The sequence below is a fragment of the Anguilla anguilla genome, chromosome 13 (genome assembly GCF_013347855.1).
Source record: "Anguilla anguilla isolate fAngAng1 chromosome 13, fAngAng1.pri, whole genome shotgun sequence".
NCBI classification, from domain to species: Eukaryota; Metazoa; Chordata; class Actinopteri; order Anguilliformes; family Anguillidae; genus Anguilla; species Anguilla anguilla.
The window spans coordinates 29,609,118-29,635,725 of NC_049213.1; the positions used below are offsets into that span (position 1 = coordinate 29,609,118).

Genomic DNA, 26,608 nt, shown 5'->3' on the forward strand with positions numbered 1-26,608 from the left:
ATAGCAGAAAGGAGTAAAGGTCCGTTACTGGAATAAAATTTAAAACGCAGACCAGTTTTGACCACACAAGGTCCTCATCAGCATGTGGCTTGAAAGGGTGTGAACCAGAGTAAATCAACCTCATTGCTCACATACACAAACTCATCACAGTCGATTACACACACGCCATCGTTCCTGTGGCACATAATTTGACTTGATTGCATAAACATCCAGTACAATAAATAATTTTGCAACAAATATACCATAAAAACGGTCTGGAATCAATTTCATCATTCAAGCCTGCATATATCGAGGCGTCAAGTTTAATGACTATATTAACATTTGAAGAATTAATTTGCGTAGAACTGCCACACATAAAATTATTTAAATATGTTGCATGAACATAAAACTACAGTAGTAGTTCATTCGTAAAGTTTATTCATGTTTATTTTTTATGTTTCTTGAACCACAGAAAATTATGTACTGAGTGCAACACCACTTAAGAAATAACCATTCATTTTGAAATGTCAATGATATTTGTACAGCAGTGGGAAGAGAGGTCAGTTCATTTGAAAGGGCTTTTGCACTTCTGAGTTTGTAGGACCAATATGTTCTCTTTTGTGTTGTGATTTCTCAGAGAGTTGTGCAAAGCAGCTGTAGTATGCTACATAATGCTATACATCTAGAGACGGACTTTACATAGGCTAAATGAAACCGCAGAGGTTGTTAGCCTGGGGGGAGGGGTAGGGCAGAGGTGTGAGGAAAGGGCCCTTACTGTAGGCAGTAAACCAACGTACCGTATCGTGCGGTCACCTCCAGTGCTGTGGCGTACTCTCTGGATAGGGGCTGACTGACAGGGCTGCATGGAGGCCCCCGAATGTCATCTGGAAGAGAAGTCCATCTGCGAGCCACTGAAGGCCTCTGTCATGCTCAAAAGCCTGGTGCAGGAGTTGTGTACATTGGTCTCTGTCCCATAGAGTTGTGTTGAGTCCATTCAGCAAACATGGCTCCCACCTGTCTCTGTGCCTGCATGGTCCAGATTAGATCGTTTAGAACAACTCTGCAGTGACATTACATTAAACGTGAATGAATGCTTATTTTCAGTAAAACCCAGCACGGTCATATTGTGGAATCGTTTAGCAACATGATAAGAGGGCATAATTGATTGTATGCAGTTGTTGTGTAGAACTATCTTTTAATTGGGAAATTGTAATCTGGTAAAGAATGCATGGGAGCGCGGGTAAGTAGAGAGAGTTTTTAATGCAGCTTGAACAAGCAAAAAACATCAACATTCATGTGAATTAAGTAAGCCCAATATTGATGAATATACATTGAATTATCTCAGTCTGAATTCTGCCAAATTGGTGTGCTTGTGCTCGGAAATGCGCGGAACACTGCCTTGGGCTTGGAATTCATTTCTCGTTCATTTCAGATGCAGAAAGAGCAATCAGCTTTTGGTTTCCCTGAAAGAGAGCAGGACACCGGTCACACCAATCTGCTACCCTGATGAGCAGCCCAGTCTCCCTGGAGAAACACCCTCTGTGGCGATCGTTTAGGAATCCCACACTACAAAAAAGACAGGGCGTTATCAGCAATGAAACAATTCCCAACTCACCGATACGAGAAAAAAAAGAAAAGAAACTGCCATTAAATTGAAAGGTGTTTGCGTTCTTTACCAGACAAATGAATTGAATGTGCAAAGTAAATTTACTATCACAAATTTTCAAAGAGGAATAAGAAATGCAATAAATGTGAGATTCAGACATAGTGAATGTTGCCTGGGAACAGCTAAAAGCAGGGCTGCTTAATGTGATTTAGGAGGAAACCATAGCATTAACCGCTTTGGCAAAATTCCTTTTGGGACATACTGTGTATTACGGGAAATATTTGAAATGTGATGATAATTGCGTAGATGTGAAAGGCCATAAATTTTGTTGTTTATAACACTTTACAGGGTAATCACATTTGTAGCACAATTTCTTGGTGAATGCAGTTTTTAAAAATTATGCCAGGTACAGTTTATTGACCAGTTTGCATTGAGTATTCATACTAAAACTGTTCTGCCTGTGAGTTTATATTGAAGGTTTCCTAATCTAAGGTTAAAAAAATAATTATTTTCCTGACAATGTAAACATAAGTCATTGCTTTGGTTTTAAGTAAATCCCCCAGAGGCATGTTTGTGTCAAAGTTTCCCTTCCTTTCCGGGAGTGGTATGGCTTTGTACTAGTCTCATTAAGTAAATGCTTGGTTGGTTACAGTATATCGCGTCAGACCTATGTGAGCACTGCAGGATTGTGGGTAATGTCACCGTATGAGTTTACTCTAGACGTGGATAATACGGCCATAACTTATTCAAGACTCCTCCGCATGGCAGAACCCTTGTGATATTTGTTTGTGTGAATTCTCTGTTGTGTTTCTCACTCTTTCGTATCTGCTGTTGTCACTCACTCGTGCCCAGAAACCTTCAAGGTGATTCTAGGTGACAGCATCCGGAGGCTAAGTGCAGCTGCGGATTTGAGAGCTGTCAGTCAGTCGCTCACACTGTGAGACCATTTTTTGGGCAAACCGTTTTTAACCTGACGTCTCCCTCAGACAATGTGCAGTCCGTATTCACAGATGAAAAGCATGATACTAATCTAATCATTCCTCATTGTAATGGCTACTGATGATCTTCCTCTTCCTTTGAACATCTCAAATTGTAGCCTTTAAATTTGTACTGTGGGGAAAAAAAAAGATTTGAGGCAGATTTTCATGTGAATATTCAAATACCTTTTGAGATATAGTCAAGATGTATCTTAAAAAGGCATTCTGATTATATTTTTTTGGCACTTTTCAAAGCGTGATTTCTAATCATTTCCATTTCTCTTATTAAAAAATTGAATGTGACACACACACACAAACGGCAGTGCACATACAGAATCTTCATGCATTAACAAAATCAAAAATATGACGAGATTAAGCGGATGCTCTATTAACCATGTCTGCAAAACCATTTGATATATTTATATGACATTTTGTCTCAAATCCTCAGAACAAATGAATGTTACCAATATACAGTAAAAAAAAGTTGATGGCAAAACCGAATGTTTGACACATGAAAAGCATACAATCATGCGAACTGAATGCGTAATTTAATTATACAGTATAAGCCAACACAATAAATGTAGGCCTATGTAAGCAAATATAGTATGTTGTTATATTAGGTTTCCTCTCAGAGAACATACTCAGGTGACTTTTTCCATTTAAATGGTTCTATTTCTAAGGTGATCAAGCCTTTTTTTGTTGATGATTGAACCAAGATCCTTATGTTGTTGTATCATATTTTTTCATATTTATCATTTCTCAGGTCTTTCCATTCTTTCAGAAACTGTCACTTTAGCATGGGGAGATTCAAGTATAGTCCTCACTACAGTAAAATCCACAGTATTGTGATAGACCAATATAAGGTATCCACGCTATTTAAAATTTGATCACGATAGAATTTTTGTCAGTCATGTATCAGTGCTCAAAATGTCCTTAGCATTCTGTCTCAGCTTGGTTTCAGCTGTTCCGTGTGAGCAGATGTTTAGTAAATGAGACACGTGCTGGAAGAAAATTACAATGCAGTGGACTCTGGCATTGTGCTTTAATTTTAGTGTCCACCGTTGCGAATTGTTGTCCCAACACTTGCCAGCCTGACAGGAAGTGGTGTCCGTTATGCGGAAAAACAAAGTGCTCGCAGACGTACCTCCTGCTTGTCATTAACCTTGACATTTGCTAATTTGCTGAGGTATACCCTGTGCTCAAATGAGTGCTCAGCATTGCTCCAAATTCCTGAACCTTCCGTTTCACAGGGCGTCACTGAACCACGGAGAGGTATTGGCAAATAATCCACTGAGAATAATAGGCGAGACCTATGACAACTACCAACCATCTTAATCTCCTTCTAGTTTCACAGATCTTCTCCCCCCCCAACCCCCCCCCCCCCCCCCCCCAGCCCTGATTTGCCAGTTTTGTGTATTCGGTTGCTGAACTGCTGCTGACAGGTGAAATGTTCGAAATGTGCTTTCCCAGCAACACGCAGAGCAGCTTGCTATTTATCAAGAAGTACCTAATCACAAATAATTGAATTTGTGAATCAAGCAAATGTGATTTGTTCCCTGTAATATTTCTAGCCTCTGACTGTCAGGCAGATTGCCATCCCTGGTGGTCTGTAATACTTTGGGGATGTAATATTGCTATGTTCTGAACGTGGACGGGTTCTAAATGTGTTCTATTTTTTTATAGACATAATTTGGCCCTTTGCTAGTTGAAAACAGTTTCAGACCTATATTCCTGCAATAAGACATTGAATGTGTAAACTATGTGTGTATCGATCATTTCAGTACTAACGCAAGGCAGTTTGTGCCATTCCAGGTCTTACTAGAAGCACGTGCATGTACTGCGTGGAATCCACTGACAGACTGTTCACACATCTACATCTAGTAAAACCTGGCGTGGTTCAAAACATTTTGCATCAGGAGTGGTGTTTCTTTCCCTAGTATCAGTGGGCAATGGAGGCTGTGTGAGCCAGGCAGAGGTGTGGCATCAGGGTTTAATTGGCTTGTGTGGTGTTACGCCTTTGGTTAAACGTCTCCCCGGTGACCCGCCCCCAGACCGGCCCGGGAGTGGCGAGCTTTGATCCAGACCTCAGACCGATCGGGTACCGTGACCTCTGCGAGGAGCTCGGAGATACGCGGCAGGGACGTGCGAGTGCGGAGCAGGCAGGAGCAGTAAACCGCACCGCCGCAAAGAGGTTTTAAATTTAGGCCGCGGGACAGTTTTATTAGGCGCCCGGTGTACATCTCTCCGGGGCGTCTGCAGGCTAACGACGGGGCCTGCTCCGCTGCCCCGCTCGGCTGAAGGGTACCTGAAAGGATGAGGCTGTGGCCGTTTAAGTGGGATCCCCGTCGGCCTGCGCGCGGTAGCGGTAGCGGGAGCGAAGCCGCCTTCAGCAGGTGGAGATCCAGCTGACGATAGCAGCCACGCTCCGCGTTCGCCCTCCGGCGTTTCGAGCTGCACTTACGCCGTTTGAGATGAGATTTCACAGTGACATGGTTTTCAGCTTGAGCGATTCAGAAACTCTTTTCAGGCTAGCGCTCCTGGTCATGGATCTTATTTCTGCGTGCTGAAATGTAGACAGTTCTTTCATCTTTCTTTCACGCGCAATTCACATAGTCCTTGCTGCTGTGTGGAATTGTGCCATATGCATGTGTTATGGAGGCTAAGTTGGAGTGCCATTGTGCACTACCCCATTTTCCCAGCATGCAACTGGACTTGACTATTGAAAACCACCTACCACAGATGCACTAGTTTGCTTCAAAGCTTTTTTTATTTTGAATGGCATTTGAGCAACTGCCTGCTGCACCTCATGGCACATATTTATGACTCTGTGCCTCAGTCTAAGCACAGCTTGCTATTAGTCTGTCTGTATGAGAGCAGTCTACTCTAGTGTTTCATTAAGGAAATTCTCTAGCAGTGAACCTGTCTGCATGTGCGTCCCCTGGACGGCTGTTTATCTGCTGGAGGTGCTCCTGACTACGGAACTTATCTGCAAAAGGGAATATATAAAGGATGCTCTGACACTGCATATATGCAAAAAGGGACGGGGTTGTATTATGCTTGAGATTATCTAATCTGACTGTGTTTGTAAGTGTAGTGTTTTATATAAATGTTTTCTATGCACATAGTGGGAATGCTGTATGACACCACACCGTACATTGTTAAAATGTTCAATTTAAAATTTTTGTAGTGAACTACAAATGTCTTCATGCGCCATCTCTCTCTCTCTCTCTACAAGTGGTTAAAAACAAATAAGTTTTGAAATGTTGGCTGCAGGTGCATTTGTGAAATCCATTTGGCCTACTGCAAATGCTGGTGTTTCTTGAATTTAATGTAATAACTTCTGCAACAAAATGCACTTTAATTGCTAAGGTCTTTGGACCTGTTGTTTTATAATGGAACTGGGGAAATTGAGTTGGGAAGGATCAAATTAAATCACAGTACCTGAAACCTGTCTTGTTGCAGTGCTTTGCTCGGTGGTCACATTAGCAGAACGGAGTAGCCATGGCAGCCATGTTATTGCAAATGCGCATACCTAGCAATGGGTGAATGTGCTGAATATTCAGCAACCAATAAATCTTCCCCACTGCAGTGCCTGTGAAATCTTTATAAAATAGTACTGAAGTTCTTTTTCATCTTTTAGCCGTGTTACAGAAGATGCAGAGATCCCCCCCACTAGTTAGTCATTGCCAAGCGAAACACCAATCTCACATCTCCATTCACACAGATATCGTCATTTGTCAAAAGAAAGAAGGAGAAGTCATTTTCACATGACTCATGTGTGATAAATAGTTCATTCTTGTTGGTCTCTGGATCAGTAAAATCTCAAATGATTCATTGTCTAAGGGACAGATGCATTTTTGTCCTTAAGTGTTAATGTCCTATTCAGTGACATTTATCAAAGGCCTTGCTTCATTCACCAGCCTGTGCTAGTTTCAAAAAATGGCTGAATGCTCCCGTTGTTCCTATCTGCAACAAACTGAAAACAAAATGTTGGAAAAAAAAATACAGAAATTGTAAATCACTCATTTTAGTCCATATGTTTTTTTTTTTCCCTTTTCAGATGTTCGGTCAACACAGATACTTGAACCACATCGGTTGCAGCTTTTGTTTTTTATTTTTTAATTTGCAGCAAACATTTACTATGAAGGCTGTTTTCCATTTGTGATTTTTTCAAGCTAAGATTTTACTTTCTACCCAAGGTCTTAGAAAATTGAAAGATATAACCCTTATTTTCAAAATTTTGATATGTGGTAAAATAACTAATGTGAAGGTGTGGAATTTCTGAATACATTATTCGCTGTTGTCAAATTGGAGAGACTGGTCAGCCATTCCTTGTGCAGTTACAGTCAGGTCCAATTAGAAGTTCCAGTAAATGGGCCACTCTGGAATGGGTGTTCTTGATTTCCCCCAACATGAAAATTAGAAATCTAATATGTAAGGCCTCCACAGTTCCTGGTTTGCGTATTCAAGGGCCATCGCAGAATACAAGTCCTGCTGAATTATACATAGGCATAAGATATTAGTTTTTATTAATATGCAGTTGAAGTTCGTTCCCAATTTGAGTGGCCTAGGATTTCATACGTCCGCGTTATAAAACGATGCCAAGCTGCCTCAACCAAATGGCTTAAGATCATGTTTGGTGACGACTTCTTGTTTCGGATGTGCTAAACCTCAGATCAATTGGGCTGGAAGTAATCAGACTGTACTGGTTGATGCAATTAAGCAGAAAGCCTGCAGCTACGCAGAGATCCTGATCTGTTTCTTTGCTATCGCCTGCCCAGAACAGTCAATGTGCAATCTGGCCAGCGGTACACGTATGTGATGGTAACACTGTGTGACTCTCCATTGCTTACGGCGCCAATGGACAGAAAATACCCAGCAAGTCCAATGATGTGCTATCGCACACGCACACATTCAAGAGCTCTGATACTGATGCTTATTTCCACCCGAAGACATTACTCGGTATGCTTCCTGCTTGGCACGTCTTCTGTCCTTTATGAAGTGTTTGGGTTTAAAACCTTGTCTGTGGGGATCCAGAGCTGTAAACTGGACCATGCCTTTGTTGCTGAGATGTTGGTAAGGCTGCAACTTTACAGGACAAAATAAAAATGAAAGGTCTGCTGCTGTAACAGCAAAAAAGATCAATAAAAAGACATCTGTTTTTTGATGCATCAGTGCTGTTTTTGTAGGTGATGGAGGATTTACTGGGGGATGAGGCAGCCAATTGGACAATTCCGTTTTCAAATTTATGGTGTTTTATTGGCATGATATTAGAGAGTTTTGCCAACACTGGGATGACGGAAAACAACAACTGGCCATACAGTTAAACTGATGGCTTTCAAGCGAAAACTCGCACAAGGAGTTTAGAGGTTTACAACTATATTGTCCGTTCACAGCCAAGAGTGCTGCAGTGTGTTGTTTACTTCAAGAACAGAATGATAAATTAAGTTTATTTTCTTTCTGAAGTGCGTTCCCTGGAAATCAGAGATTGAATGCCCTCTTCCGTTCCTTACTGCGCACACATTGCCCCTCTGGAGCTCCAGGTTCTGCCGAGTGCACGTGGTGACATGTGAGGTCTACCTGACATGTGCCAGTATCTAGTGTGGTTGAGGAGCCGTTGTCACTGTGGTTGACGAGTGCCAAAGGTCGAGGCCCGAGGCGATCAAAAGAATTCTCTGAAGGCCTTTTAATTAGGCTCATAATATGAAAGGCATAACACCCAGCAGGCTTGCGGATGGTGATTTCAGCCTGGCCTGCTTTTACACAGACGTGCCTTTCTGCAATTACTTGATGATTAATGAAGATGATTTGGATTTATGTTAATAGATTACGGAGACATGCTGTAAGATGTAGTGCCCAGAGGGACTGCCTGTGTTCCTGGGCTCTAAGAGGGAAGTCTGTGTCGGGGGTGGGGTGGGGGGGTGGGGGGGAGAATCCCACACCTCCGTGCATTTACCAACCTTGCCACTGGCATCTCCTCTGCCATCACCTTTGTTGACGGATTCCATAGCAAGGGTGCTTTTCTAAAGAGAAATCCAGAAATTCATTGCCAGCCAAATTCATTGCCAGCCCCTCATTTCTTTTGTCAATTTATTCATTTAACCAGTTCTGAATAAGAGCCTGTATTTGCATAGTCTGTTGGGTTTACCATCATAGCTTTCTAGTTCTTGTAGTCCAGCACAGAAATAATAAATAAAAGATCCTGTACTTACAGATGTTGTGTTCTTAATTACCATGTTGAAATTGTGATAGCCTGTGGTTAAAGCGTGTTTTTAAATTTTAAAAAATGTATGCTCAATGATTAGAACCTGCTTTGTTAGAATTTACATAATGCAATCAACAAGGCCCCTCTCAATTTAACCCATTTTGTAGCACTTGCATTCATTAGTGTTTTGAAGTTTGAACTTCAGTGCACTATAATAATTACATTTTTTCTGAAATGAAAACAATTAAAGTATGAAGCTGTTGCTTTTTTAAGTATATACTGTCTTCAAGTTTGACCCAGATCAATGACAAAAGTGGTTTGTTTTGAAGTTGTTAGCGTAGGTCACACTAGCAGAGGGGCCCTGGAAAGTAGACTGTGCAGCATGTGCATTGTGATTGCTCATTTTGGGCTGGCAGGACTAGTATGATTTTAATTTATGGAAGCGGACAGTAGCCTGTCCCTCCAGCAGATGTGTGGTCTCACTATTTTGTTCTGCGTAGTAGTCTAGAATTGGAATTTAGCGTATTTTTATAATTTTTTACAATTCTCTGCATTATATGCAAACGCAAACGTCCTTCCTCAGCGACTGACTGGCAATGTTGTGCAGCGTGTGAAGCTTCATCCACTGAAATGTGGTCGCATGCCACTGTGCCTATCCCACAGATGGGAGCTTGTTTGGATGGCAGATGTGCTTTTCAACCCATAATCCTCAGGTTCCTCATCAGCACAATGACCTGGCTATTCTCACTGCCTCCAAACTGCAGTGAACTCATAAGAGCCTTCTGTTCCCAAATTAGATCCTTGTTCCATGGGGTGGTGGTTATGTCACCTCCTATAGCTTACACGGATTACATAAGGCACAGTAGTCTGCTGTGGACTTGTAAATGGAAAGTGCATTTTCTCCCGCTGTTGGATTTGTTGCGATATCTCGAAACAGTCTGCTCATCAAGTGGAGTACGTTTCTGTCGTAAATTAAGCATTCAGAACCTGGGGGTTATGATCTGATTTTTCACTTTAATCAGGTTTAATAAAGAAAAATGTTACATGAGTGGCTTCAAAAAAAAATTTCTCTGTTTAATTATCTTTTTTTTACTGAATGTATTGTTCTCTTAACATTTGAATATCCATCGCCTTCCAGCCCTGCTCTCCCAGTTTAACTCTGAAATGGCTAAATGGTGGCCTCCTCCCTCCCCTCCTTGGCCGGCTCGGGCGCTGGCCCGGCTGCCTCCTGCCTGTGATTGATAATGGCTCTCATTATTTGTGCCATTTCATCACAGGCTTCCTGGGGAAAGCCTCAAGCTGTGACTGTCTGTCTGCTTGGAGCACCTGCTAATGACACTGCCCGCTTCCCGCCCCCCCACCGCGCGGTCATCTTGCTGGCTCAACCTTGACCCAGGGGCAGGCGCAAACGCGCCCCGCCCTTAAACGTATGCGTGCAGGCAAGCGCACACACACACACAACACAGAAATGCGCTTGGGCCTGGAGTCAGTCCAACTGAACTTTTGCTCTTTATCATGACTGGTGGTCAAGCTGTAGTTATAGTATTTCAGTAGCTGATCATTAAAACAAATTAAAGAAAGGATACACACTGGAAAATTACGCTTAAATTCTTTGGTGTTAAGGACATTGCCACTGCATTGAGTTTTGGCCTCGCAAAGTATGCATAATTCTCTCTCACACTCTCTCTCTCTTTCTATCTCTCTCTCGCACACACACACACGCACTACAGCTGCAGACACTCAGGCACAGGATACAAATAGGCTCGTCCTCCATCTCCTCATGGGGATAATTTTACCTTTGTTATTTTTGGTAGAGCGACCCTCAGAGCCGTTTTTGACGTATGACTGAGCACTATGAAGTTTGGTCTGAATAGATGATTTTAACTTAATCACTGTGCAAAAGAACTTCGGGGAGCTCTTTAATAAAAATTAGCGGTTATTTTCTTCAAATGTATCGTGTAATTATATGCGTGGCAGAAATTTCTGAACCGTGTCCCGTTCGCTGAGAGCGTGACTCTCCTCCAGACAGAGATGCAAGAGAAACGTACGGGGTACATTTATAGAACCGCGACTGAATTATACTTAAAATTAGAAAAGGCGGATGGCTCATACCAGCTGGCTGAAAATGACTTTCACTTTTTTGCCTTCAGTCTTAAAATAATTTCAATTTATCAGGTAGCACGTGCGCCACGTGTCCAGCTGCTTTACAGTCAGTGAGCTCCCGCAGCTGTGTCTTGCCGCACTCTACTAATAGAGATAAAATATGCATAATTATATTTCTAAGTGTCATTAATCACTCTCCACTCCACGACACCACCCACCCCCCCCCCCCCCCCCCCCCTCAATGAACCCTCTCACCCCCCTCCCCTCCCCTCCCCTCCCCGTGCTGAGCGCTGGTTTTGATAGGAGGGCAGATGTCTTAATGGCGGGGGGGAGATGGCAGCCCCTCTTCCAGTTGCAGCGTTGAGGCGGAGTGCATCACCTGCTCGAGCCGCCCCGTCCGCCCGGGCTTCGGGAGAGGACAGGAAGGCGCAGAGGAAGAGAGGCCACAGCTGCAGCGTGCACTGGGGGGAAACTGAATGGCAGGAACGGGAGAGGAGAGAGAGATAAGGTGACAGGAAACGGCGGTATTGAAATCCTCCCCCCACCCCCTTCGCGGCTGTCCTCCACCCTGACAGGGAAAGGGCCTCAACCAATCGGCAAACAAGCCAAAAGATCTTCCCATGGAATGATATTTCCTGAGGGATTTGAGGGTTCATGCATTATTAAGCAGTTTTTCCAGGTTAGCGTCCGTGGCCGTGTTTGCTGAGGACGCTCAAGCGGCGAGCTAACGTGCCATATTCACAGAGGAGCAGCCCGACGTCGCGCCTGCGTGGCTACGGCTATGGCTACGGCGCGGCGCACCTGGCTCCGGTGCGCTGGGGAGAATCTGCTCGGCTGCGGTCTCCCGCAAAAAGGCCTTTTTACATTCATCTCACCGAAGCGGCCGAGAATCGTCTCCAGCCTGTCAAAATTTGGAGCTCAGAGTTTATCTTCAGCGAACTCGCAGGTCCTTCACCTAAGTGATGGGTATTCCTGTTTTGAGAACGGGGGGAGGGGGTGGTACTTAAGGAAACCTCAAATAAACGGCGACCAAGATATGAAGTCTTTGTAGAGAAGCAAGTGATTTTGCAATGTTTTTGCCAAAAAAATCTTTTTTTTTTTTTTTTACTGACGGCCTCATTGCCAGATTGTTATGAGGTAAAGCAAAGGATTGCAAGCTACCAGTGGACCCTTGTGTGGTATTACTGGGCTGCTCTTATTTCATCTGCTCAAACAGTGCAGAGTAACCTAAGACACATAAAGAAGATAAGCCCTTGATCACATGCAGTTTGTGTTATGTAATCAGAATTTGGTTTAGGTAGGCTACTGTATTTGTGAATTAATCAATGGCAAATCTGTCTTTCTTTCTAAGCACTCCGTCTTTCTGTAAAAGAAAGCTGTAGCTTATTCTTCTGCCTAGTTGGCTTTGCAGAGGTTAGGTCTGAATAGTGTGAACTAAACTGTGTTCTTGGCTAGAAATAGCTGTACAAAATAAGTATTGTACCTTACTGAACCTGTGTTTAGCAGTTGTCTATGACCATGAAATGCACTTTTTGTACGTCGCTTTGGATAAAAGCATCTGCCAAATAAATGTAATGTAATGTAAAAACCAGCTGCCAAATATTAAAATTTTAACATTAGACATAACAATAACATATAGATATTGAACTTCGATATGTACATTTAAGCATGAGAGAACTGCCTGATGGTAATGGTTTCTTTAGTGTACATTGTAAAAGGTTGTATCCACGTCTGTTCAAATAGTGCTGAGTCAGCTTGTGACAAGAACATATGGACAGCAGTCCTGAAGGTCACTGCCCTTATGTGAGTACTGCAATAGGATTAAAGGAAGACTGCTGTGCTTGTGTGTGCATGCACATGCATGCGTGTGTAAAACGCAAAAAAGTAACCCTTTCCAGAGAATACGTCAGGCCAGAAATATATCTGAAAGCTTTGCAGGACCATTGCACTTGGCTCTGAATCTCCAGCTAGCTAATTAATCAGAAAATACCCTTTCTGTAGTTGGTATTCTCTGACAACTCTGGCACAGCCATGGCAGCGATGTTGTGCAGTCTGAAGTCAGAATAACTCAAACTCTGAATGGTGCACAATAATGAAGCACTATAATATTGACTTTAAAATGAACTTTGTCTTGTTTCTAAATTTGTGCATGCTTTGTCCTTGTGATACTGTGGTTATTAATAGTAAGGGTGGATGTCTTGGCAGTGTTTGAATTTGTTATGGAACTGAGTTCTTGTGGGCCGTCATCCTCTCTGATCTTTGCCATCTGTGGTACTTTCCTTTAAGCATTTAGTGAGTCAGCAGAGACATCTAATCTGTCAAAGGCCTGAATGTCTCAGTGGTGTGAACAGATTATGGTTATCTAGCCCACTGTGTACCAATGTGCAAAGTGTACAGTTCTTATTTAAGGGACATTCATTTTCCGGACTGTTCTGAGAAAAGAGGTGGCTATTTTCTTTTATTTTTCTGGCCCCGAGGTCATGCTTTCATTATATTTCTGCAGTATATTTCACAGTTATTTTTAGAATACAGTACAAAGGTAATTGTAGTTTTAAAGCCACTGCCTTCTTCAAGCTTTGGGTAGCTTGTGACCATTCTAAAAATACATTCTCCCTTAGTATAGAAGGAACATATCTCAAGTATACTCTTATTCAATTCAAGTTTAGGCAGATGCCATGTCATGTATGCACAGTACAGTAAAACTGTGGCTTCTTTTAGAGTAGTAATGTAAAAGCTAGTATATTTTATACAGTATGTCTATCATACTACCCTTTAGAGAACAGTTATAAGGGTAACCACTGATTGTTTGATTCATTATTTATACTATGTCTTTGAAATATTTATGATGATTGTTAACATATTTTTTGCCTCATGTGTAATTATGGGCATTCTTTATGTTCTTATTTGCATAAAGCCTTCATACTCAATGATTATTAATGTTGTTTATTTCCTTATATGATTGAGTTTGTTTCTAATGTGCCCTCAAGATCCGTTTGGTCTTTAGTGGAGCGGTGTGCTGCACTCCTTCCTTTCATGTGGATGCCCTGTGGAAATATATGCATTCGGTAATTTGCATGTTGGAAAATGCAGGCTCATTCATAATGAAGTGTGCGTCCTGCAGCTACGGTAGAATGAATGGCCTCTCATTAGAATGTGACAGACTTTGAAATGGCAGCCGACGTTACCCCAGACCAAATGAAAATGTGAAAAAGGCCCTTGCCTGGCCAGTCCTGTAGATGAATCCCAGTACTATGAAATTATTTACTCACCTTCCTTTCAAAAGCAGCTTTCTGTGATTTCTTGCAACTTTAAGGCTGCACGTTATTTAAGGGTGTAGTGGGGCTCTGACTGTCTGTTGGCTGAAATATGTGCCAAACACATTTCCCTCCATTCCCTTTTGCCTGCCTTCAGGTCCAGATGCCAGTCTGATTTTGTGAAATATCCCAAACATTGGGGGGAAAAAAACTCAATTCGGTGAACACAACACAATACTTTTTGTCTGTTAATAAAGTTTGAAGGTTTCAATTAGACTTCACAGTCTTTTTTTGGACTTCTTCCTCGCGGCGCTGAGGTTAACGGATTGTTTGCGGTGCACTTCGTAGCTCGCGGGGATCGAAAGCGCTCTCTCTCTCTCTCTCTCTCTCCTGTCGGCCAATGCCATTTTGGATTTCCTGCTGCAGAGAATGCCTTTGAACAGAAGGCAGGCGCGAGCCGCCGCGCGTGCCTTTAAGCAGATTACAGCATACCCAGCGGGCCGTAATGAGTCAGTGCGGCGCAATTAAACCGCGGTATTTAGGAAGGGCGCTCAGCGGTGTCGCGGCCGCTCAGAGACCCCCGTACGCGCTCTGGTGTCACATGCCGTCTGACTGCCGAACTCCCCTCAGCGTCCAGGTTGTGCCAGAGCTCTGTTCCTCCCCACGGAGCTCCTCTCTTCTGTCTTTTTTTCCCCTCTCACACTTGCCCATCTGCCTCGATGGGGCTTGGTTCATAGGGACTGATATCTCTGAGCACGGCCTCCAGCCTCTGTGGTCCTCAGCCTCCGACATCAGTGGCCTGGTATCACTGGCATGTCTGTGCGTTCGTGACGGCATTTCGCACTCACCGACGTTGGTGATTGGTGATTGGGTGAGAGTGTTTTGGTGATTTGCCCGCCTCCTCCTGGTTTTCTCTCCCGCAGTATTTGTTAGGCTCCTGCAGTCCTGCTGCTGTGTCTCCCTTTAAAATCCTTTTCATTATTTAATCAATACCCTCAACCTTTGTAAGCAATATGCCCACTCGCACACACTCACCCATGGCTGAACACAGTGATTATGAAAAGCCTTAAAATTAATAACAGTCTACCCGTACATGGACCACACCAGGGTTTCCAGCAGGAAAATGGCTTTTAATTTTATTAAACAACAATATACTAGATGCCATTTACAAGTTCTAGATATGAATACAACTATAATGCCCTTTGGCCATTCTTCTAGGTCTCTCAAAGAACTACTGCCACTACTACTACTACCACCACTACTTCTAACATTACTACTACTACTACTACTGCTCCTACTACCAGCCTACTACTACAACGTTCCAAATGTATCTCCAGCAGCTTTTTAGCTAGTCCTATCAAATTTCTTGCTGACAATTTTGAGACCAGCTGGGATCCTAAGCTGGTTTAAGATGCACTTCTGGATGGTCTATGGCTGGTCAAAGTTGGTCTTTGGCTGGACACAGCTGGCTGTTATTGTTACGCCTCTGTGTCAAGACATCATTATACAGTAGCTGGCTAGTAAGTCCAAAATGTAGCTTTTGCTCAGATTTTTCTCTGAGACACAGTTGTTGTTCTCCAGTTCCGTAGTGGCAGACAGTGTTGTTTCTGAACCACCAGATGCTGCTGTCCAATTTTCTTTATAGCTTTTAATCAGATGTGAGCATGTACTATGATCAAATAGCTTTTTTTCCCCTGACGTTCTGTCTCCCTGCCAGAGAATTCAGTCCTGGCACGCCTCTGGATACATACAAGTCACATTTCCAACATGTGTAATCTAACTGATATGCAAACACAGTAGCACATGGATCTATGCTGCTTTGATAGAGTGAACCAATTCCTATTTATGTCACAATTGTCCTAAGGTCTTCACATGGGACTGTACATTTTACTGGTGTATTACAATGTGGAATTTTGCCATCTGAGCTTTCTCCATTTGAATAACCTTCATATGTCCTTTTAGACTTCATTGAATGGAAGAGTAAGTTTGATAAATTGAGAAATAAGCTTTTTCCACTAAGTTGCCTGTTATTGATTGTTCCAACGTACTCGACCATAAGAATTTATTCATGATTCAGCACAAAGCAGTGACCTCTAGTACGCTCCAGTTGTCCTCCTTGGTGAACAGAGATTTGCAATATGGCTTGTGGAACGGTACTTCACAAATTTTTCCAGGCTGCCTTACACTGCCATAATGTTTCCTGATGCCACCTCAGTCCGGACTGTCTAGGGATGATAATATTGGGTTTAGGTGAAGGGGAAAATGAGACGGCCTGAAGGTAATTAGAATAATGAAATGAATTGTGACATTTCAAAGTGACCCTGTTTTGTGGTAATGACTTCCTGGAACGATTGCGAAATCTGACTTGAGACAGTGGGAACGGTCCCGTGTAAATGCATGCTGATTGTGTGGAGTGCTTTCATTGTCAGGGGAGCCGGGAGCTCTCTGCTGTGGAAAGGCTGATTTGCTCTAATGTACCCAACCTGGTATTAAGGCCAAACCTGCACTGCAGCACTCTTTAAATCACCGTTTAGATGCTTTAGAGTTCTGCAGTCCCGCCGGCTTGATTCATCCTGGAGAGGGTCCCTGTTCCAGGCTCTGCGCGGGGAAATGGGACACTGTCCAGGGTTCTGAACACTCAACGCCATCAGCTGAGTATGTGATTCCTCACCAGTTAAGAATATTAGGGTTAGGAATGGTATCCCGGGTTCATTGGAATAATGTAGGGTTCTGAACACGACACCTCTGTATAAATATTAAAATATTGATTATGCAAAATATTATGTAAACAATTAAATGGTTAACGCAAGACCTTAAAATGTATTGTCATTCATAACTCTTTTTTTTTTTTTTGTTCCAGAGATCCTAAACTGGAAATTAGAGGTGAAAATTTTTGCGTGCATAAATCCAGCACTGTGAGATAATTATATCATTTGTACGTTTTCTTAATAAAAATAAAAAACATGGTCATAGGGCTTTTGTTTTATTGCTTATGCATTTGTTTATGCAAGAATCAATAAAGCTGCATTGGCATTAGATAACAGGCCTTGGGTCTGTGGGTTTTCTTCTTCAGACTGTTCTGGGCTGCCATCTTTGATGACTGCAGGCAGACTCCAGCATCACTGCTTTCAATGAGGGAATCATGGGGGCGCGTCATGACAGCTACTTGGCTGTTTTTGGGCGCAGAAATGTCCGGAATAATTAGGACTCCTGCCTGTACCTAGCCAGTCATCCACTGAATCATTCATAATTTTTCATTTCACTGGAGTGCCTGAGTGGCTTATACCCATATCCCTTTCTGATTCACGAAGGCAAAATGCAATCTCTAATTTAAAAAAGGAGAATTCTGTTCAGTACCATTTACGCGTATAAGTGGAACATTAGCAAGCTTGGAATTTTATTCCATCTCATAAGGGAGATACAGGCCTATGCCTGGGGTGATTTTAAAGTAAGCATGTGTGATAATCAAGTCGGGGTCCTACAGTATGTTCACTCGACCACAAACCATTTGGTGAAGCCTATCTTTTTACTCATCTGCAGTAAAATAATTCCACACCTGCGTTTTGTTGTTCTTCTTTGTGTTTTGCACCATTCTTCTTATCACTGAGATTTTAAGCAGCTATTGCGACCATCATTACAAAATTGGACATCTCACTACCGCGAAAAAAAATCCACAATTGAAACAAGAAAAAAAAGCAAAAAACGAAGAAACTGGCAGTGTGTTGTCGTCATTCTGAAGAGCTATTTCTGTACTTTCTCTTGAGAGCACTGCCCAGGATGACAAGAAGAGGGTGGATTTGACTGGAGTGTCTTCACAGACGTCTTACTGGGCGGACCCCTACTGAGAAATCTTTGGTAATACTGCGTAGCAGCGTCATCGCTGAGGGAATGGCTGCTGCTGTGTTCCGTCACAATGCGGTGCTCATCTGCATGCAGCGAGCGAGAAGCGGTTTTGTTTGTGGGCTACTCAGCCTCCAGCCCAGTTCAAATATTTGATCAATAAGCCTAATGCACATGGTAAAATAGGCACCTGCTCAAAATGTATTCAGAGCTTTGTCAGATATGCTGCAGAGAAGTAAACCCAGACATTTAAACCCACATTGTAAACCCTTTTTTAAAAATAATTTTGAATACCCAATTGTAATTGACGTTTCGTAGTGGATCCTTCGTTATTGATTTGGGAGGGCACAGATAAACACGTGCTCTCCTCCAAAGCAAATGCTGCTGAGCGTCATTTTTCACCCCCCAGCTGGAAACTGGAGCTCGAACAGAGCTGAGTCACAGGAAGACCCTTCATGTGAGCTTTAACAGGCCGACTTGCAGTACAGGAGCCTGATGAACCTGCGGAGGTTACGAGGGTTACAGTGAGATGTGGATCACTGCTGATTGAACCCTGGGTAACCTGGGCTGCACTACTGCCATGCAGTCAGCACTGCTCACGTTCAGGATTTGATTGTGGGGCGCTTCCATGAACTAGAACAAGAAAGGTTCCCTAGCCAGATGAGCCACCCAGCAGCCCCGCCCTATACACTGTTGACATGGTATTTTGTGTGAATGCATAGCTTATGAATAGGGTTTCGTTCGTTTGTTTGTTCGTTTGTTTGTTTATCTACAAGATTAATAAATACCGTCTCAAACCCGTAGTGTTGCAGGTTAACTCCTATGTTGGCACAAGTGTAGAATTGCAAAATTGCTTAAATGTTTTTTTGTGAATAATATGACGTACAGTATGTGCAGCAAAGGACTATTTCAAGAATTGTCTACACAAACAAAAAAAAAGAAGAAATGTTTTAATTAGCTGGCAGAGTAACTAATTAGCCAGCACTGTAACTGACATTTCTCATATCTCTAGATGGAAGGCATGCCATGTCCATGTCCCTTAGTTTAGTAGATTCATTATATTACAGTATTTCAGGAGCTGGATGTAAATTATTGTGCAGGCTGATACTCAAGTGAATGCATGTGCATTTTTGCCAGCTACTTATGTGGCATGCATTACACACTGAGCATGGTAGCACTCTGTGTATGTTTGCGTTGTTTAAAAAAATAAAATAAAATTTAAACCATGCCTCTGAAATGCAAAATGCATTACAGTCGACTTTCTTTGAGACTGAAAAGGTCACTGGCAGTGCACTGGTATGAAATGCAAAGAAAAAGAGATTCTGTCACCAGGGACACTACAGAAATGTGTGCTAGAGCACCACAAGCGAGCCCTCTACCTTCCTCAGATATGATAATGCAGAAGCGGTGCAGAAGTGGGATGTTTGTCAGTGCTTTGGGTTGGTCTTCGGATTGCAGGCTAAGCCTTCCATGAGGAGACCAGGAAGACCCATGTCTTTACAGTGGCTCTCCTTCTGGGCTGTGATGTAGAGCCTAGTTGGTGGAAAGGTTAATTTCATTACCCTATTGGATTAAACTATTGTGGATTTAATAGGAAGAGGAAGAGGGAGAGTATGATGGCTTGACTTTATCTGACCTTTAATGGGACATGGAAAGTACAGTGAACAGAAATGGCGGCTCAGCTCAATAATTCATGTTGGGTAAGAATGCAAACCCTGAGTTGTGAAGGTGAGACAGTTGAAATATTAAGACAAAAAGAGATTCAGTGGCGTTGCATCCGTAAGCCAGTGTTGCCATGTAGCCTGTTTTGAGTATGATATGCTTGCTGTACTTGAAAATGAGTGTGAGGTGTTGCTGAAGTTGCAGCTGAGTTGGGTCTGTCCTGAGAAGAAGGTAATACTTTATAAAGATACATTAAACCTTTCGGTTCTCTTATTTTGGCCTGCAGTTTTTTCTGTCGGTTTTTTTGCTGCTAGCGATCCTGAGCCCTTCGAACTTTTGATCTGGTGGTGCAAGCAAGTCCACTATCACAACATGTCTGACCGTGGTCTGATTTTTGACCAAGTCAATATGTGTAGAGGTTCAGAGTTTGTACTGTGTTTATCATTAATCTTTAAAAAAAATAAAAAATACAAATTGCAAAATTTGCAGGCATCTCCACCACAGACATCTGATCTGAAAAGTCTTTTGACATGTCTCATCATTGCATGTGTAGATTTATTATTGTACTATTATAATTATAAAAAATTATCTCAAAAATATTCCCTCATAAATATGTTATATGGAAAGGAGGGGTTTGGAATCTTCATTCATCATCTTTTTCTGAAAGATTATTTTCAAAGGTTTATTTAATATGCAATATTTCTGCTCCTATGCAATTAATTTAGTAGTTTTCTTTATTATAGTAAGGGAGACTTGCTATATCATGTTGCATATTTATTATGCTACTGAAGGTTTCCACCCACTCTTAGCCAACAGTGACGAAACCATCCATAACCTGTAGAAACAAAATACCACTTCATAATTATCGCTGTCAGAAGGACTCTCATTTTAATGAAAGCCTGCATGATATGCCATCCATCAGTTATACAGAAAAAAGGCATTCAGCTGCTGTCTCAGAAATTTTTGCCAATATCGAGGCGCGAAATTAAAGAAGCGTTTGTGTAATATTTCTGTAATATAGCAATATTGGCAGATGTTAATTCCGTTATCACTCTTCTTTTTAGGCTCACTTCTATTACTATGTTATGTAGGATCTACTGTATTGCACAAAGTACATCATAACTTATAACAATAAGTGTTGTTGTGGAGTCTTTGAGCATGTCCATCATTTGACTTCCCTCAGCTTAATTCCCAACGTGTTGTTTGAGATGGATTTAATGTGGTTTGCAAGAGTAATTGTTGATACATTTAAAATGCCTGCCTGGGGCACTGTTCATGCTTATTGGATGATTGAAATAGGCTAAGTGTGTGGGTGGATCTTGGCCTGTACATTTCTTTATTTATGTATATTTGGAACATATGACAATTTCCAGAATAGGAAGTATTAAGGTTAAAAATTAGGCTAATGACACTTAATCTCCATGGTAACAATGCTTTGTTTATGTTTTTTATGTTTTTGTGATTTGCGAGATTATATGAGTATGATGGTTTGAGTGCATTGTAAATAGGCAAATTTATGTTGGTGATATGTTTTCTAATATACATTTGCATATACATTGTGAAAGTTGTATACACGTGCTGTGTATTAGCCTATGTGAAATTGCCCTTTTGCCTTTCATATGATCACTTATGCTGTATTGCTTACTGCTATGTAAACAGAGATGATGAATGAATAAAAATGATAATAAAAATGAAGAGTAAATGTCAGGACACTGTTCAACACATGAATGCACATTATCCAATTGTCTGAAAATATTTACTCCACAGCAAGATTGGTCACCTTATTTGAATCATGTTTTTAATTGTTTTTAATGAGTCTACTGTCAGTGCAAAATGGATAACATAGCAGTGATGAGTCATAGCAACATCAGGAATAGGCAGGTCGAATTGCCCTTTTTTCATTTAGCAAGTGTTGGCAAGTGTTGACAATAAGACGATGCAAATTGTTCGTAGTTATATTTCATAATTACAAGTCTACGTTTCTCTTCCCTTTCACTGCAGTTTGTATCTACTTGTGCTCTGACATTTCTGTGAAATTAGATGGTGGATGCATTTTCTGTTTACTCCTTGTTATTCCAATGGAGTACAGCAAGATTGTTTTAACATTTCAAACTGGTTGAGAGTTTCACAGAAACACTATCTCACTGTGGATTCAATGCACCATACTATTATGACTAAAGCTCCAATTTTTAAAGCAGGTCTATGCAAATATATAGAAATTGTTCAAAATGTATTCCAATGAGCAGAAATTGTGATAGATGATGCTGACGGCTTCAAGCTTTTCAAAACCAAGCAGTCAATTAATATAAGATAAATAGCTGTTTTTTGCTTGGTTGAAACCCCAGTTGTTCTGCTGAGTTTAATTAAGACTAATCCTTCAAGTCATTACACTCTAAGTCTGGGAAAAAAGCCATGGTGCGTGTGGGTAATTGTATTTCGTCTGTTTTTCCCCACATGATATTTAAGGAGCTTTTCAATAATAAGTGTCGGCACATATGGAGTGGTGTTCAGCTGTGTGGATTGTTTCTAGGTTGTTTTTCCTCTCATTTTGACATTCTCTTGGGGTTCTGAGAGTTGGCCAGATGCTGGACTGTAAGGGAGGCGTCTGTCCATGTGCCTGTTTTCTCGCTGCTGGGAGAGAAGAGAAAATCAACAGGAAATGGGAAATTCTGGGTTTCTAAAACAATGGGGTTGGATATTAATTAGTGGGGTTGGCACCTACGTTACAGGTTTTTAGAATATTTTTTTATGAAAGTATTGTCCTAATTCATTAAATGATGTAAAACATAGGAAATATTTTGTCATTTGTTTTCGGTCGTGTTGAATTCAATACTGTGTTAAATTTCTTGTGTGAAGTTTTAGTGATCAGGCTGAGTGGCCTGTTCTTGCTATTATGTATTCTACTGTTCTTCTTATCCAAGGAGTATATTGCTTACTGTTTGTTCTTTAGACACCTTGGTAATTACCTTGTGAAATAGTGCATGTTTTCATGGCAGTTTGATAGTGTTGTGAGATAATTATCTACCTCTGTCACTGTGCTTCCTCCCTTTGGCTTACAGTAGAAAACTGATTGAATCCCTAAACGGGTAACTGGTACATCACTGAGGATGTTCTGAATGAATTTGAAAGGTTTATGGTTGCTTTAGAGACATGGATGACAGTTTTGACCGATGCAATTTACTGTAGAATTTAGATGTTTTCAAGTTTTTTTGGCATTGTGTACACAAGTGTTTTGTGAAGGGATTCAGGATGTATTGATATTAAAAGACATGAAAATAAATTGTAAATTCAGGGTGACAGTTTTTTTTCCCCCCAAAGCACTTAGTTGGCTAAGATTACACTGTGTTTTAATGTATTATATAGAAATTGGTCTACGTGCCCCAGATTGTTTAAGAAATGCAATGAACCAATATAAAATTAATGTTATCAATCCTAAACTTGATAACATGAAGTTTAGGATTGATAACAGGTGTTTTTCCTGTAATTCAAATTTAACTATTGAAACACTACAGTATATGTGACTCGCAGTTCGTCACAGTGCCTGTTGTTGCAGTAAAGAAGTGCACCATATCACCATTTCATTAACATCTTCCTGGAAGAGTTTTTTGGGAGCATGTTTGTTTTGTTAAAAAAGTTTTTGTGGTTATGAAACAAATTACCCCTCTAGCAATGACCTGACAATGATCGAAACCTAAACTGAAAAATGTACATGCAGAATTTTCTTGAGATATACGTACACCAGCAAAAAAATAAAAAATATAAAGCTAGCACACATGCAGGGTGTTGGTTGGTGGGTATTGGTTAAATGGCAGTATGCACTTTTGAAAGGTTGCAGCTTGAAGTTTACTGTTAGTAAAAATTAAACTTATAGGTCCAGGAAACTGAAATCCGCAAAGTCTTTGCTAATGTGTTGTTTTTGTATTCACAAATGACCCAGAAATATTTAAAAATGATTGGGGTGTCTCGTGGCATAGCCGGTAGGGCACTGTCCACATGCTCATTACAAGCTGCGATTTCGGCGGTTCGAGTCCGACCGCACGACCTCTGTCGCACGTCTCTCTCTCTCTTCCCCTGTTCTTCCCGTCTCTCTACACTGTTCTGTCCAATAAAGCCGAAAAGCTCCCCCCCAAAAAAAGATTCTTGCTTGATTTACTTTCCCCTAAATGTCAGGTTTTTCGTGGGCAAGGTTAACTGGATACAATGTATGTCACTAAAATCCTTCCTAATTGTAATATGTAAATGATGCTCTTGCCACTTTTGTGTCACCTAAACATTGTGCCTTCTCTGGATGTAGAAAAACCAATACACTCTTTTCTTTTCCAAAAAATGAAGAGACTCACAAGAAACGGGCTTAATTTCTGGAGGCCCACGGGCACTGCATTATTGCAATAACCCCAAAAGTTAATATTTGTTGTGCCCATTTCCACAAGGAAGGGCTTCATAAACTATCTACAAAAACAATGTGGCTTTGCCAAAAAGCTAGCGCTGGGGCATGGTGCCGTCCCTCCCTTCAGCTCCCTCCCAGCTGTTACTGCTAGTGACACTCCCGGTGGTCACAGAACAGATGCGTAATAGGTCGGGAAGGCGGTAGTAATAGTCAGCAATAATTAAATAGCCTTCAAGGTTAGGTATGTGACAGTTATGTACATAACAGGGTTGACAGCGTTATTCAGGGTCAGTGTGACAACGTTATTCATGGTTCCCACTCGTCCTGGAAAACCTTGAAAACCTGGAAATTTATTGACTAGTTTTCCAGTCATGGAAAACACCTGGAAAATGAGAAAATTTACAAAATGTCCTGGAAATATTTGTGAGGTCTTGGAAAATTGTAGGCTAGGCTATAAGTCAAGCTATTAAACAGTATATTTACAGCTGAGATTGCATATTTTTCTGTATTTTTCTCTGCTTTTCTCATTTTTATTAGCTGCTGAGGTTACGCGGCAACACAAAGTTTTGAATGGTTATGGTACTCGCACATTGCACATGAATGGTACATTGCCCACCCCCCCTCCGGTCCACCACCGGCTTTGGGCTACCATTGTCCTTGTTTCATGTCTGTAAGTCTAAGTCATGGAAATTGTCCTTGAAAAGTCTTGGAAATTGATTTCCTGAAATGAGTGGGAACCCTGGTTATTGCACATTGAGTGATCTGCAGGTTTACCTACACGATGGAAATGCTTATGGTGCTTTCTTTTGTGTTGCCGGGTTGTCTAATGTTACTGCACTGGACAACCTGCTCTATCCTAGCAAGGAGGAATGGTTTTCATATACAGTGTCTGACAAATATGAATATTAATGAGCGGAGGATACAAGCCTACCCTGGCCTTATCTGCTGAACAGGTCACGAGAGTCTGATAGTGTTTATTACAATTTAATGGTTATAATTCTTAAAATAACTAAGAAGACAATCAGTTGTCACTTCTGGGGAATATAACCACAATTTGAATTTTAAGCCCTTCTCTTCCTTACTTCCTTTATCCTTTAAGAATCTCAGTCCATTGATTTCATGGACTTTCATAAAGTTATGTGGTTAATTTACTGATCGTAGTCTAATGTGAGCCCACTTGTCTCATCGCATACGGCAGCAAGGTGTCCAACGACTCTGTTAATCCCTGAGAAATGACTCAGATACCTGGCCTAGAAGTTCTGTGGAATTATATCGAACCCCCTTATTTTATAACTAGCTTCCGACCAACTGAGAGCATAGGGAGAGAGGGACAGGAGACCTATTAAGCTGATGCCTGTAAACGAGAGAGGGAAGCTGTGAGATGTGGAGGGTGCTGTCATTCTTGTAAAGGTTGGCTAGATGTGGTCTTTCAAATGGAAGTGCTCCAACTGAAGGAACATATTAGATTAAATTCAGAAGAGATTCACTTCTGAGAGCGAAGGTGTGTGTGTGTGTGTGTGTGCGTGTGCGTGCGTGTCTGCGTGCAACTACTCGAGTCTCAAAATATCCCGAAAATGCATTTGGATGACATTCCAGAGGGCTTGTGGCTAGCCAAAGCTATGCTTCATCTGTTATTAAGCCCATAAGAGATTTTGCATTTTCTAAAAGTTTCTATTTTTGAAAATGGACTGGCTTAATTTGGTTAGATCAGCCTGCAATTTCCCATGACGGCTGCTTTGAGAAAAGTTGATTTGTTCCAACCCAAGAAACACTCTGCTTTTCCTTAATTATTGCACACAGTGCTTGAGAGGTGGAATATCAACCATTTCACTTGCAGGTCCCAAAGATATAGGCTATTTGCAGCAATACTGGAGATTGTGTTCTATTCCATTCTGCCCATCAGGAGACTTTGGACTTGGATGTGTAATAGTGCCTAATGTGATGCACCTTGCAGATAAACGAGGCAACCTGGCACACTGAGTCACTCTAACTGTGCTGCTGCGTTGTCCGTGGCAATGTGTGGCACCTTGTTATGCGTGATGAGTGCATTTTGGAAAGTTGGCAGCAGTATGTCTGAATGGCCTTGGTCTTTGTTCACGGTAAACGTAAGTGCCTTTGACAAGGCTGTCTCTCAAAGGTGGGCTTCGTGAATAATGTAACAGCATTGGTCTGAAGAGCCGCCTGAGGTACGCTGGCTCTGGCGTTGGATATTACAGTCCTCCATCACATTCTGCTCGGGCTGTGGCCCTCACCAGTGCCTTTCCATACAGCGGATAAACCATGGGGAATTCCACCCGATGGAAGCTTGGGCTTTTGCGGAGCCGATGCTGGTTCATGTCTGAAAAGCAAATAACATAAAATCGTGTTTTCAGTTTAGTAGGTTATTGCCATATGATTCCCAATGTATTTTGCTTTAATTTTTCTCTCACAAAATCGAATTTATGTTTGACCACAAAGGTACATAAGTGATGTTCCCAGTGTGCTTTGTCTATTGCATCATGTGACCAAATGTAATTAGAGACTGACTAGCTGTCTTTACGCAGATGCCAAGTGATGATAAATGAAAGCATACAACTGGTACTGTGACTGAAGTAA

The 26,608-nt window shown here is 41.6% G+C and overlaps 1 protein-coding gene across 1 annotated transcript in view; it reads left to right on the top strand.

The window, feature by feature from the left end:
• The window catches only part of iqsec1b (IQ motif and Sec7 domain ArfGEF 1b), a 178,385-nt gene that overhangs the window by 14,020 nt on the left and 137,757 nt on the right, over window positions 1–26,608 (top strand). The window lies entirely within an intron of this gene.